At 49.4% G+C, this 15,251-nt stretch overlaps 2 long non-coding RNA genes across 2 annotated transcripts; one reads left to right on the forward strand and one right to left on the reverse strand.

The window, feature by feature from the left end:
- Positions 1-616: 616 nt before the first annotated feature.
- On the reverse strand, positions 617-7,871 carry LOC133225389 (uncharacterized). The gene is made up of 3 exons (XR_009729133.1): positions 7,684-7,871; positions 2,699-2,811; positions 617-916 (listed from the first exon to the last, which is right to left on the reverse strand). It is a non-coding gene; the product is annotated as an uncharacterized LOC133225389 (long non-coding RNA).
- A 686-nt stretch (positions 7,872-8,557) lies between these two features.
- LOC133225386 (uncharacterized) lies at positions 8,558-10,887 on the forward strand. Its single transcript, XR_009729132.1, has 2 exons — positions 8,558-8,706; positions 10,400-10,887. It is a non-coding gene; the product is annotated as an uncharacterized LOC133225386 (long non-coding RNA).
- The last annotated feature ends 4,364 nt before the right edge of the window (positions 10,888-15,251 follow it).

Here is a 15,251-nt window from a genome sequence, read left to right on the forward strand (position 1 = left end):
GGGGTGGGTGGTCGAGGGGGTTAGGCATTTTCCAAACATGAGTTTGTGATCGAGGGGCTCCCTCTCCCAGCAGGGTTTAGTCTCTCCTCACTTTAAAACATAGAACAGCAGACCAAAAAGGAAAGAAAAAAATCCCGTGTAACAAATACCAAGGGAAGAAAAGGCAGTGAAGTGAGAACCTGTGAAGACAAGAGTCCCCCTGAAACTCAGGCTCACCCAAAGCTACAGCAGAGTGTTTTGCTTCTCTCCCCAACGGTTATAGGATGAGTATCACAAGGCTACAGCATAAATAATCACATTGCCTTCCATTTTACATCTCTCTCTCTCTAGCAGAGTTGAGATTAAAAGCCAAAATCTAAGTGCAGCCCTTAAAGAGCGGTTGAATGGTGCCAGTACATATGTTCCCCACTCACATGTTGAAAACTGTACCTTCAAACATAGGCTTGTTTCTGATAGCTTGCATTTCTTCAGCTACAAGGCGGGGGGGAAAAGCTAAACAGAACTTTTCTGAATTGTTCCTATTGAGCACATCAGTAGGGTGAAAAGATGGCATTACATTAGCTCAATACCCTCAACGCAAACAGGGAAAGTTTACCAAGGCAAGCTCACAGGCATACCACAAATGGAGATCTTTATTCTAAGACCTGGGATGGTTCAAACTGACTTGACACCAGTACGGAGCACCATAACATATTTGGTTTGGAAACAAACTTTCCTCCGCAGTAGCATGAAGTGGATTGCTGCTCCTGGATACCAGATCACTCCAAGTGTCCCCTTGCTGCCTTTCTTGCAAGGCACATGACAGAGAGAAGAGTTTCTATCCACAGGGATGGTGCTTTCCTACCATGCTTCTCTGCAAGCCTTCGAAAGCCTAGGCAAGGGGTCTCAGCAGAATTATTTCTTCCTAGGAAGAAGCCTAAGATGAGAAGGGAAAAAATGGATTAAAGGGGGAAAACAGCTGGGGACTTTTACCTGCACTAGTAGCAGGCCTGCTTTTAAACACAACATCAAGGCGGTGTGATACATGTGTGAAATGACAATGACAAGTACTATTTCTTCCTGAGGTCCACGTTGACTGGAGAAAGCCAAAGAGTTGCTGACTGCCTTGTGTCCGGGGCCATTCTTTCAATTTGAAATGAATCGATTTAAAAAAGGAGGGACTGGCTAATGGGGAACCGCATGGCTGCTATATTTATGTGCATCAAACCGAAATTTAAACAACTTGAGGCAGCGTGGGCTGTATAAATGTTTTATATATAGTAACCTTTGTGTTATTAGTTTTGGAAATGCTTGGTGCTACTTCCCTGCCACTGCTCCATAGAGCTGACTATACGTCATTCAGTGCATGCTACAGGCGAGTGGGAACTGTTTGCTCAACAACTCTAGGCTCCATTTCCAACTGGAGTACTAATGTACACCCTGAGCTGGTCACACAAAGCCAGGTAGTCCTGTGTATGTAGACCACTTCACCAAGCAGGCAGCGGAAGTACAAAAAACAAGCATGTGGCTGTAGGGGAGGTGTGGGCTGGAGGGTCTTCTGAATGGGTTGGTTTGGTTGTTTGGATTTTTCCTCCTCTCTGTGTGAGTGCTTGTGAGAGCCAGAGGACAGGGATATCCTCTGGAGCTGAGTCTGGACTCATCTCTCCACCTCCCCTTCAAGTTGAAGACATTGTGAATATTTACCGAGTACGACAGATATGAGGAGTGCCGGGCATTGATCATTATTATATCCCTTCCTCGACAGAAAGTGGGCCCAGGATAGCAGAGCTGAAACTAATCTTTCTGAAAGTGGGGAAAGAAAAAGGAGGTGTGTGTTGGTGAAGGATTGTGCTGGAGTCACATACATTTCATTCATCTTCTGGAGCTCTCATTCAAAACAGGGGTTTATCTGCCCAAGTAGGACATTTCTCAGAGAAACCTAATAGATATTTATTCTAGAGTCCACAGTAAAGCCATAGACCAAATGCAAGGTGCAAATTTCTCCATTTGTTTCTCTCTCTCACACACACATGCAAACATACACTCCCTTCTCTTCCTAAAACAATAAACCATCCTCTCCCCAGTTCAGCTACCTTCCCTATTTTATGCAGATCCACACTCAAATGTGTACCAAAATTCTTAACTCAATTTACTGAAATCACCTAGATTGTCGAGGAAATTAAACTAAACAAGGAGCTGTGTGAAATGTTGAACTTTAAATACCATCCACTACCTTGAGAAGAAGAAAATGAGTCAATAAATGCTCAGGTTTCTGCTACTTTTAGATTATCGTAATTAAAATAATTATTTTGTTAGATTTTTTCTTTTGCTTACCGTGGTGAGAATTCCCTCATGCTGTAATAGTGGGCCTTTGAAAATAATGCTTTTCTCTTTTGATTTTGGGCTGAAGGACGGGGTTACAGTGTGTCCCCTTAGTGTTAATGACGGATACAGACGTGTTTAATCTCACGAATGGTACGTGTGTTTCTGTGAATACCAGGCGACATGACAATGTCATTTTCAGTAGCCCAGAAGAAGCATATTTTACCTGGAGAACTGGGCTGGGTGCTGCTGCTGCTGCTCTGGGGTTTGGGTTGGGTTTTTAATTGCCCTGCCTATTCTCTCAAGTCAGTATTAATGCCATACAGCAGGGCTGAGGCCAGGGCTGAGCGAGCCCCGTCATTAACAATAGCATAAACAAAGGAAGGGGACCAGTTACCTTGACATTAGATGCCCGCTTTGTTCCCGAGCCTCCAACTGCATCCTGAAGCCCATACAGGGAAGTATTGCCTACGGGAATGAATAATCCACTCCAGCTATTGTCCCAGTCCCCTGGAAAACAAAACAACACAACCAAAACAAAGATGACAGCCCCCACCCCTCCCCGCTCCGCACGGAGCCTGCGAATGGTTCCATCCCCTCATGCCTTTCCCCGCACTTCTCCCGGCCACTCTCACCACTAACCCGCTCCCCTGAGCGCTGCCCAAGGGCGCCTCCCACTTCGCCCAAGCTCTTCAGGCCCCCTATTCCCCAGTTTCCATGAGGAAATGGCCTGGAGGACCACCCCCCCACCGTGCTCTGGGGAGGACGAGGGGCAGCGAGGAGGCTGTGCGTTTATGTGTTCCACATCCCGGCCGGGCCGCGCCGGGGGATATCCACGGTGGACGGGGAGGCCCGGTGGCATGAGATGGGTGCTTTCAAGCCGGGGTGTCGTGTGTGTGTCACAGGGAAACGGGATTCTTTCCACCACCACCGCGGCGTGGCCTGACAGAGGGGCAGCGCGACATCCCCACGCACCGCAGTGGGGAGGCGGGGGGGCGAGCGTCTCTGTGTGTGCATTTCCATTGTCCTTCCAGCTTCGCCCTCTCGGGGCGGTTTTCCCCTTGGAGGGACCCACCCGGCGCTGCGCCCCCCTAGTCCCCCCCCTCCTGTCAGACAGCGCTCTTCAGCCCCTGGATTTGGGAGAAACGCCCGTTGTAGGCCTCCCTCCCCCTTCCTCTTCCCACCCCGCTCCTGCCCTGCCGGAGGAAGGAGCCTGTGTGGAGCAGGAACGTCTCTTTCCTCTGCCAAAATAATTGAGCTCCTCGCAATTCAGTTTTGCTTTCCCCTTCTCCTAGAGCCCCATGCAGGCCATCAGGGCAGAAGGATGGATAGGAACCCCCGCAAAGTTTGAGGGGGGCTGCTCTAACCCTGTCCTTCTCTGCAGGGAGATGGAGCCTGGCCAGGCCACAGTAGCACTCCCGGGGGCTCCCTCCCACCCCGGGGTGAGCTTTTGTTCCAGCTACGCTCGGAGGGGAAAAAGTTCAAGCCCCGGGAGCCCTGCACCTTCGCCTGACTCTCCAGGAGAAGAGGAAGGAGACCTAGTGGCTTAGCCTGAGGTAGAGGAAGGTCTTAGGAGCCAGATGCACCGATCCCAGAGGTAGCCAAACCCGTCCTCACAACGTGAGAGGGTGCGTGGGGATACAGGGGGAGCGAAGGAGGTAGTCTGAACTTGAAGCCCTTGCTTCAGAGGTCAAGATCTCCCTCGTCAAACGCTGCTGGGCTGAAAGGGGGAGAGAAGGGAGCATCAACATTAGTGCAAATTTCAAAGCACTGAAAATAGCTCTAAGAAATCCCGATGATGCACCACCGGTTCTTTTTTCCCGGGACATGTGCATTAGGGGAAGCTGTTCCCGGAGGTTCCTGTGCGCAAGGCCAGCGGGAGCGACGGCTGCCACCCCTCATCCCACCCCCCGCACCTGCAGCCTCTGACTGAGCTGGGGACCCTGCTGCTGCTGCTGCCGTCTCAGTAACATCCCTCCCCCACCAAGCTTTGTCGGGAGCAAACCCGCTCCCAAATCAAACTCCCTCCTCTCCTGGGCCGTGCCCCCGCTGGGATCTGCGGCGGCCGGGCAGGGGCCGGCCCCGGCAGCCCTTTATGCGCAGCGGTCAGCACCCGGGGGGTGGGTTTGCAGCTGCATGCAAATAAATCCCCAGCAATAATCTCAGGCGGGTGTGCTGGCCCGACGACAAAGTGCCGCCACAAACGCGAGTGCTGGTTTTCCCTCCCCCCCACCCCCCTTCTCTTTTTTATTCTTGACCACCTAGGTCCCTCAACCCAGGGAAACAAAAATAGGGAGGGAAGGAAGGAGGGGGAGAAAGAAGTTGGTTAATACGAATGTTTCATCTAAGGCAGCCTGCTTTTGTGGTATACGGAAGCCAAGGATTTGTTTCCCGTACCTCTGAGAGAGCATCGCCACCCGCCCCAGCTGGAGAAAACGATTCCACGCGTGACGAGCAGGACCGAGGTGTCTTACCCACCCGGCCGCCCGCTGCTGCCTTATTTGTCTCTTGCCCACGTGGAAAACGCATCTTTCCCCTCAGTTTTCATTGAGTTACAGCTGCATTCGATATGGGACAGGGGGTGGTGGGGGTGTGGGTGTGATTTTGTGCAGTGTCTTCTCTTGCAGGTAGAAGGTTTTCTGTTGAGTTGGTTTACTGCTCTCCAAGAAACCTTCCCCTGTTCTGTTTGCACGTGTAGGAGGAGGGATGTTTGGTGTTTTGCTTGCCCATCTTAAGTTAAAGCTTAAGAGCAGAGTCAATGGGATAAAGGGAAAAATAAATAAATAAAAGAGGGTGAATCTTTGAGAAAGAGCCGGATTGGGAGAAGAAGGAAAATCAATCTGCAATAAACAACCCCAGCAACACAGTTCCAGAGAGGATGGGATGGAGAGCAGTTTCTCCTTTGGCATTCTGCAGACTGCAGAAAAGAAAAAATGGGGGGGGGGGGGTGGGTGGGAAGGGGGAAAGGGGGAATCATCACATTGAAGGCTGAGGCGGGGGTGGCTTTCGGGAATTGGGACTCTCTGCCTACCAGCAATCCTTCGGGACATCTGGTGACCCCCTGGAAGACACCCCCTCCTCCTGTTCTTCCTCCTAGTTCTCCCGATTATTAGGAGGATGCTGTGCCCAGCCGGGGGTGGACAACCTGCTTTCCCTCTCTCCCACCCCGAACTTTGGGAGGGGGACACTTTATTCCTGTGGAAAAGCCCTTTTGCCCGGCAAAACAGCGGCAGCTGGTCATCCAGTCACCTTCTCCCCCCACCCCGCCGCCAGCTCCTCCGTGGCTGCGGGAAGTCGGTGCGCGGCCCCCGGCCTGACCCCAGCCTTCTCCCTCTCCACCCGAGCCGGGGCCCGCTCTGTTTCCGCGCTTCACCCCTCGGGGCGGGGACGCTTCGCCGTAGCCGTCGTGCCGGGCACAAACGGGCCGCCCTGCTACCAGCTGCCCACAACTCCTCCCCTCCCGGCCCACCGCCACGGGGGCTCTCCCAAGCTGTGCCCAACTCTCTAACTCCCTTCCCAGGCCTTGTCCTTCCTCAGCTCCTCCCGCTGAGCCCGGCAGGTAGCCCGGGAGGGGCAGGGCAGGTATGACCATCCCCTCGGTATCGCGGCTGCACGTCCCGGCTTTTCCTGCTCCCGGCCCTGCGGCAGCCCCTTTCGTCCTGCCGGGTGCGCACAGCCTGGCCCAGCTGTCCCTTGTCCCTTAGGGAGCTTTTTTTTTCTTGCCCTGCCTTCCCTTTTCCATGTCCCTCCAGGTCGGGGGCCGCAGCCCGGCCCTCGGAGGGGGGGGGGTGTGTGCTCAGCGCCCCGCAAGCTCCCTGCCCGCCGCTGCCTCCCTGCCTCCGTTCGCAACACAAAAGCCCCAGACCGAAGCGGCAGAGCAAAGCCGCCGCCTGCTGCCCTCTCCACAATGCGAACTCCAGAGAGGAATCTCCCCCCTGGGCTCCGCTCCTAAGCCCGGGAGTCCCTCAGTCTTTGGAGCTTTCGGCAGGAGAAAGAGGAGTTGGTCACCTCAGGCAACTTTGCGTGACCTGAGGCAGGCATCAGGACAATATTACGCCAGTTCCGGCAACCCAAAAGGAACCCTCAGGGCATGGGGTCGGGCTGAGGGCCAGGGAGTGTCCCCGGAGCACCCCTCATCCCCTATACCCCATGCATAGCCTCCTCAACTCTGTCCGTGAAACTGTGTTTAAAACAGCAGCTGAAACACCATCAATTGTAACTGATTAACATGGATTAGTTTGGCCTCCAAAGCACTTTAAGTCAATTCAGCAGCCATAATAATAATTAATTCATTAATAAGTACTATTGGTGCTTCATCACTAACGCCAAGAAAAGTTTCCCTGCGAAGTACAGGTGGCAGGGAGTATTAAAATGAAAACATTTGCATGCAACTTTTTAACCAGAAGGGAAAGCACTTTGGTTATATTTGGAGACATGTGTCTCACACATTTCCCCCTTTTTTTGTAAACTATGTAAGAATAAACATTACAGCTCTGGGCTTTTAATTTCTCCAGATGGAATCATAAAGTACCTAGTGGATTTCTTTCTTTTTATTTTTATTTTTTTTTATACTATACAATTGAGGACACATGTCTGCTTTTCCCAATGAGGACCGAGAAGCAACTTAATTTGAAGGCATAACTACTGAACCACATTTCGAATAACACACTCGAACAAGTTCACTTTAAAAGGCAGGAAACCGCTAAGAGCACAGCTCTGAAAGTTGCTCCTTCCCACTGGAGCTCCGCTGACCTTCACATACAACCTATCGTTTCCTACGCTTATAGAAGTATATGTATACGTATGGGTAGAGGGGTGCCTGGCCACAAAGGGGGCTTTTCCAAGGCGCTCGCATCCCCAGGAGGCCCCAGGATGCTCGGGATCACCCCCGCTACGGCGGTAGAGCCCTGTGATGAATGATGGTGAGAAGGCTCCTCCCGCCCCCCTCCCCGGCTGCACCGAGGGGTTTACTCACCCTCCTGACGCTCCCCTCCGCTCCTCACACGGCCACCTGCGCACCCAGCAAAGCGCTCCCGTGGAGAGCGAAAGGGGGGGGGAAGTTCCAAACCACACTTACTTGGGTACCGTAGGGAATGCTGAGTGGGTCAGGAGTCCCTGGGCTGGGCGGGAAATGACACGAAAGAACAAAAGAAAAAGCTAAAAAGAAAGTCCAAGGACAAGATTTCTTACCCTAAACTCTATTATCTGTTGGGCGGTTTTGCTTTTCCTTGACTTTTTTTCTTTTTTTTTTTTTTTTTTTTTTTTTTTAATTGGGTTTAGGTGATAGGAATGAACAAAATAGCTCACTCATCTTCCTAACTAGACTCAGCCACTTCCCTTCTTCCTCCTCCTCCCCAGTCCCCCGCCTCGGTTCTGACTTACATGTGTTTAGCGTAATGGCAAGGGGCTCCCCACTGGAGCCCTGGCAGAGGGTGCGTGTAAAGCGCGGATGATTTACTCCCCGAGAATTCGGGTCCCGCGTGTGAGCCTCCGGCCCCGCGTCAGCTGGGCACTGCTGCAGACAAACATTCTTAAATATGCATAAGGAACCGTTCCCTTTCTTAAAGGAGAACTCACCCCGCAGGGAAGTTCACCGCCCGACGGCAGGGACGGATGCGGAGGGGGCATGGCCTTTTCGTCCCGACAGCCCTGACCCCTTCTCGGGATGTTTGCCTACACGCTCAGCAACCGAGCTGGGGAGACGCGGCCACCTTTCTGCTGCTGACTAGGCGGAGAAGTAAATCCAAGCCGGCCACTGGCTGGGTGCGCGGTGTTTGAGAGAGGACCAGCGCTGTCACCTCGCAGCGCTGCGCCGGTCCGCTCCCGCCATGGCCGGAGTGGGTCGCAGGTAGAGCCGCCCACCGAAGGCAGACCCACTCCGGAGGGTCCCCTACCCGGGCCACCGGCCGGCTGCCCGGAAACGTGCGGGGTCCTAAAGAGGGGAAACACGGGACTCCAGGAAATAAAAACCCGGAGAGTGTGTGGGGCATACTGATGAAACCCTCAGCCAGCAGGTCCCAGCCCGGCTGCGCAGACTGCCCGAGTAGCTTTTTTGGAGCAGAACAGGAACGCGGGGAGGGATCGGGTTCCGCCGGTTGGGACCCTTCTGGGACACCGCTCGTGCGTCTCTTCGTCTCTCCAGGCTCTTCCCCATGAAGGAGAACGGCTCCCCAGGACATGGTTGTCCGCTTGTCCCCCTGACAACTTGTCCTGGGGCCCCCGGGGGCCGGGCAGCTGGGATGCGGACGGGGAAGGGGCATCCTGCCGCAGGTGTCCCCCCACTCGCAGCCCTCCGAGGGGCGGGCTCTGTGCGCTTCGGACACTGGGAGTTTGCGGGTTTTAATGATTATCGTTATGATGATGATGATGATGATCCCTTTTCTCCTCCGCGCACGTGGTTGCAAAGTCTGTAGCGCCACCTAACGGGAGGCGGAGGCCCCGCCGCTCGCGCTGCCGGGGGCAGCAGGGCCCGGTCCCGCCGCCCGTCCCTCCCCGTGGCTCCGGGCGCCCTTCCTCCTCAGGATCGCCGGAGACTCGGGGCGGAGGAGTTATTTGCTCCTTTTCCTCCCCTCTATTTACGCCTTATTTATGTTCTTCATTTTTCTTTCTTTTTTTTTTTTTTATATTTTATTTATTTTTTATTTGCTCCTCTTTTTTATTTAAGCCCCTCTGTCCCGGGCAAAGCAGGCACCGACCGCATGGCATACTGATTTCTTTCAAGGCACGTTCTGGCAGCCCCGACTGACAGACACCGCGTGGGTTCAGCGGCCCCGGCCCCCGGGAGCAGGGCTGGGGTTGGCACCACTCTTGGGAGAGAGGTGGTGCCCTTTGCAAGGGGAAAGGTGCCGATCCTCTGCACAAAAGCTGCCCCACAGCCTCTGTGTGTTTATTTTTAGTTTTATTTATTATGCGGTCATAGCTGTGTGGTAGAGCTGCATCATCATCATTATTATTGTAATCATCATCATTAGTTATTAATTCTTTATTTCATTTTGATGTGGGGATGAATACATCCCAGCAAAGACAGCCAGAGTTGAGGGTGCGAAGTCAGGCAGGGCCCCAGGCAGCTGCCACATCGTGCAAGTGAATAGGGCCCCCGTTTCTACTGCTTCTTTGGTAGCTCAGGAAGCTCTCTGTTACCAAAATATCTGAGCCTATGTTAATTGTTAAGGTTAAATGATGACGTTGCCCTTTTGCAGGGGCCCTGCAGCCCTGCCTGTGTTCACAGTTAGAGTGACACTTATTTCAGAAGGCACCTGACCCAGTCACCCCAGTTGATCTGAGGCATAAAGTAAGTTGCCTGGATTAGGAGCCTGCTCGCCCCAGGCCCATGGCATGTGTAACAAACAGAAGCAGAGACCCTCTGGGACATGTTTGGGCTCATGTAAGATCACTACCAGCCTCTACGAATGCCTGCCTCTCTACAGCTCTTGCCACCTCTAAAGGCACAAGTTAGAATTGGAGAATACAGGCATTGCTACTGAACCAGGACAGAAGTTTTCCTTCAGGTTTGAAGTTTACCTTCATTCATTTCTATATGCCTGTTACAGATAAAGAATACAACATCTTCAATTACACATACCACTTTTGCTGTGTTTACTGCACATGCATGTTGGCAGTGAGTCCTAAAGAAGCACAGAAATCTTTCTGTTCATGCCTAAAGCCACAAAATGGTAGAATAGCCTCTGCCTAGCACCAACTGTATTTGCATCAGCCCCTCAAACAGTATTTATTTTTTCAGCCCAGGTTGTCCAATCCCTTGTATATCACTTCTGCCTGTGGCAAATCCTGTGTTACTTAGATGGCCAGGTTACATTTGCCAGTGATTTTGTCAGGTTAGGTACCAGGGAGTCACTGACATCCCTTGGCTCAGAAGTTTACTACTGCTAAGGCATTTAAGACACAGCCCAAACAGAGGGTTTAGGCTACAAATTCCTGTGGGAGGTCCTCTAGGCACCAGCAGGGAGAGAAAAGCCTAAACAAGAGTTGAGTCTAAATCCTTTTCTGTATGCGGACCTCAGTCTTAAAGCTCATGCTGAAATATTTAGGTTCTAAATCCCTCTTTATTTTGATGTAACATCTGAAGCATCTTTGACAGGACTCGTACCATTTGCAAACGGGACTCCTCCACCCAGGTTACCTGTGACTTCTGAACAGAAGAACAACTAAGTATGTTGAAAAGCCTTCACCTTGAAACTCAATTCTGAGGCCCTCTGACAGCCAGAATCAGACTTTTTAGGTGCTCTTTATTGCTTTACAATAAAGAGTGAAAACTTTGTACACTCCAGAAGGAATCTGAAGTGCAAGGCGACCAGGACATTATCCTTTTGGATCGTGCTGCACCACAGGCACTACCTAAACCAGACAATTAAGCATCAGTAACTGCTGCCCGATCAGTTCTCTGCTGCTTGGTCAAATTTTCACTGGGTTTTGCATTTTCAGAGGTGAAAGTGTGATTCGTAATCCCTGTCCCATATAATCTCCTGACACTTTAGGAGCACTAGCAATCAAAAATAACACACATTTATTCCAGTATCAAAATAAAGCTTGTAAATACAAACTAAACTTTGCATGACGAAAATGAAATACTGTCACTCAACTGGTTTTATAGACAAGAAATTTTAATGTGTGTATCCACAGACAAGAACAGATTTTCATTCTTGAATCTGCAAAGGCTCATCTTGTTCAATGATTGGTAGGAAGGGCTATTTCTGTCTATGCTGAATTAAGAATGTATTTTTGGGTGTATGAAAAACAGACAACTCTGATAGTCAGGCTAGGATGTCTCAGAGCAGGCATGAAAAATCAGGCACACCCCAATTCATTAGATACCCATGAAGAGTTAGGCTAGAGAGGTTTATGACTAGATCCAGTGAAGGATTTACATGTTTTAAAAGTTAGTTGTCTCAGTACTTAACTTTCAAGTGCCATGCCCCGAGGCTGGCATGCCTGGTGTTATGTTTGGCATCCGGGCTTACTACACTGTGAATGGAGAAGGTGAGTACAGCCAAATCTTTTTTGCCTTGTCCAAAGCCATACTGTTCAGCAAAGGATAGGAACAGCAGAGAGACCTGGTCTTGTGGTTATATCAGGAAATAGGAATTACTAGCTTCAAGTGAATCTTTTAAACTAAGGAAGGTGTCCTGGGTTCAGCAGTAGCAGTCATTTTTCTCCTTCTTAGTAGCTGGTGCAGTGCTGTGCTTTTAACTTTCAGCCTGGGAACAGTGCTGATAACACCAATGTTTTTAGTTGCTGCTCAGTAATGTTTACCCTGACCGAGGACTTTCTGAGTCTCATGCTTTGCCAGGGAGGAGGGGAAGCCGTGAGGAAGCAGAGACAGGACACCTGACCCAAACTAGCCAAAGAGGTATTCCATACCACAGCACGTCATGCCCAGGATGTAAAACTGGGGGCAGTTACCCAGAAGGGCTAGATCACTGCTCGGTTGGGCTGGGTATTGGTCGGTTGGTGGTGAGTGGTTGTGTTCTCCTCCCTTGTTATTTCCCTTATCATTACTATTACTGGTGGTAGCAGCAGTGGTTTGTGTTATACCTTAGTTACTGGACTGTTCTTATCTCAGCCTGTGGGAGTTAACATTCTTTCAATTCTCCTCCCCATCCCTCCGGGAGTGGGGGGAAGAAAGGGGAGGGGGAGTGAGAGAGTGCGTGGTTTTGAGTTACCAAGTTTAAACCACAACAAAAGGGAAAGTTTTTCTTCCACTTTTATGTGAAGAGTGATGGAAGCACAGCTGCCCAATGTCTTTCAGGTGGATGATTCTCCATGGTTGTTCTTCAGTCATCCCACAAGCAGCACGAATTCAGAAGGACAGCAGTTGGCACATTTTGCTATCACAACCTCCAGCTTAGGAAAGGTCCTCTTGACACTGGTGAGGAAGACCTACTTTTAGTTCTACAGTAGCAGATACTAATTCTTTTCTATCAGGTAGGACGTAAAGATTGTCATTCAACCTAAAATACGGCACCTATTTTGTTTGACTATTTAATCTTAGAGTATCTTGGGGTTTTCTCTATCACTCAAAGAAATTCAGCTCTGGCTTTGAAATTATTTCAGTGTTGAGAGCTTTCTCATACTCGAAAGATGAGAACAGCTCCTTGAGCTAATTCTAAGCAATGCATTTCCCAAGTCAGTCCCAGGAGAGCCCAAGGCAAGATCAGCTATGGCAAGTCAAAGGTATGTTTTGCTGTGCAATGCATAGTGATTACACCATCCTAAACTTTTAATTATGAACTTGCTGAAGTTGTATGGAAGGTTTCTGTTCCTCCAAAGTCCTTTTGCTGAGCCGTTGGTGAATTATGTGATGGGCCCCCTTTTTTTTTTTTTCTGGGGAACTAGCTATGATTCAGCTGAAAAACCCTCTGTCAGCCCCAAAGGCTTCTCTTACAGTTCTTCCCTTTCCAGTGTAGAAAGACAAGGGACCAAATCCTATGAGGTTTTTCTAGTAAAGCAAGGAGCACATTAATTCCTTTGTACAAAATTGAAGCAGCTTCGTCCACAGGAAGGTATTTAATTAAAACTGGAGTAGGTTTCAGAAGTGCTAGGGAATAAGTAGACTCAGTGGGTGCTCGGTCCCTCTGTAATTCATGAGCCATTCATGTAGATGCCAATGTTTGACTTGGCCGACTACCTTTAATATTTGGGCTTAAAAATTTTGGCCCATGTGTTCTGTTTCCTCAGGGCCCTCTAATCTTTAACTTTGACCATAGAAAAATCTTAATGTTTTCAAGGTTCCACCTTGCTAGCAATATGTTTTGAATCAGATACACTGCACAGAGACTATTTTGATTTTAAAAAAGAACAACCTTCTGGTTTTACTTCTGCAGGTATGAATAAAAATCTGAGAGATCCTGTGTTTAGAACTTGCCTTCTCTTGATAGCAGACAGCATGAGCACTGTGATATGGATCAGTGATACAACATGTTTTCCTTCATTAGAAACACAACCTAGACATTAAAAACAGCCTGCTGAAGAATCATATTCATTTAGTAATCATGTAATTTCACAATCAAGGGGTTACCATCCCTCCCCCGTCCTGTCTCCCCTTTAGAACTGCCCATTTAAGGATAACATCTGATACCAATAAGTTTATGATACCTATTTCTAAAAGCAATGCCTGCACTTCAAATGTGGCTTTAGCAGTTGAGTTATCAGATACAGCACTGACTGCAGATGGGATTTATCTTCACTAACTTTAGCCATACACTGGCTAATGTGTAGGCCAAGTCTGGGCTCCCTCTCTATTCAGTAGAGATGGAGGCCTATTCATGCCAGCTAGCTTAGGCACCTATTAAAGGGAGGGATGAGTCACCTTTTGAAGTTGCCTGCATCACTCAGATTGCAGCAGGAGGCCAGACAGCTAGCTTAGTTCTAGAGTACCTGACCAGGTGGCTGAAGTTAGGGTAGATGGATTCTGTCCTACCTCTCTGCAGGCAGTGCAGACAAGGACAGGCTGCATTCAGTACTGCCTTGGGATTCAGGACTAGTCAAGATGAGCTATTATTACTGAGCACAGATGTGTTTTGCCCATAACAAACATCTCTTGGGTGGGCTCAGTTTAAAAAAAGGGGCCTGACTTACGCTGTAGTCCATGACAAAACACTCAGGCAAAATGACCCCTGCCTGCAGCTCATTTGGTTAATTTACAGTGATGCCGCCTGAGATGAAGTTTTACTTTGGTAGCCCTTTGTTTGCCATCCAGGCTGTAGTGCTTCTCTGTGTCATGAAGTCTTCTAGTGTTTTTTCATGACAGGGTGAGTTGGACTCTCCCTTTTGTTCAAACATTTTCTGCATAACCATGTGAGTCTATGAGCCAGGCAGGCGTTAAACGAAACAAAGAACTCCAAAACCCAAACTAAAACCTGGCAGAAATAAATACAGAATACCTTTCCATGTGGTTGTGCTGGGATAAAATACACCCCTTTACTCAGGGCTCACACACTCAGCTTGTATAGAGTTAGATCTACAGCATGGTAAATTCAAAACTTTTATCTCGTTACCTAGTTAATGAGACCACAGGAACTGAGAGTTATGAAGGAAGCTGCTGTGCTGGCCTACAGTGGAAGAAACATATGTATCCCCAAACCTTTTTGTTTGTTTTGCTTCAAGCTTTCATGTGTCAGCTGGAACCAGGTGGTGATGGGATCAATCACAGCTTGCCTGGGATATCAGCAGCCTGGGACAGCCAGCAGCACTGGGCTGCAAAGAAGCGAGTTGCCAGAGCTATGGTGCACGACAGGGGCTGGACCAGTGAGTCTCAAGAGTACAGCATAACACAGGGAACGGCTGATTAGCTGTGACAGAAACAGAAGAATAACCAAGCACCAGTTTCTTCAGAAGAACATATCTCAGGGGACCCTATCACCTTTATTGAAAATTTCACTCGAAAGACCTCTCTGGAGAAGCAGCAGGAGCAGATGTACTCCGGGGACAGAGGAGGAAATATCCACCTACTCAGCTATAGAAGCTTCATATATATTATCCCAGTGAAGTCAATGGATAATTTCCTATGGCACCTTGCAAAAAGCTCTTAGCTCTTGCAGGTCTGTTTAGCTTCAACTGGCAAACAGCAATGCTGCATACATATGAGATGGTATTAAACAAATGTCCTAAGCCACTTTATTTTACTTTGGATGCTTGGCTGGCAGGCAGGTAGTGAATGAGCTTTGTTCTCTGCATAAGATATAGCCAGCCACCTATTTCAGATGGTAAAGTTCAGCTGAGTAGTCAGACAAGTCTGTGATAAATGGTTCGAAGTTTACATGAAAAATCCAAGTTCTTCCTCTTTCACCATTCAAGCTATTGAGTATTGCTCAAACTTGAGAAGTTTTTTGCAAGATTTGAGTCCTGTTTCAGTTCACGTATAGCAGATTAGCAAAAGTTTAGAATTGAGAAGTGGCTGAAAGATTTACCAAACACCAAAGGAAACCTGCAGT

The sequence above is a fragment of the Neopsephotus bourkii genome, unplaced genomic scaffold (assembly GCF_033783945.1).
Source record: "Neopsephotus bourkii isolate Nb327-2 ecotype Australia unplaced genomic scaffold, CSIRO-AGI_Nbou_v1 NB_1760, whole genome shotgun sequence".
NCBI lineage: Eukaryota > Metazoa > Chordata > Aves > Psittaciformes > Psittacidae > Neopsephotus > Neopsephotus bourkii.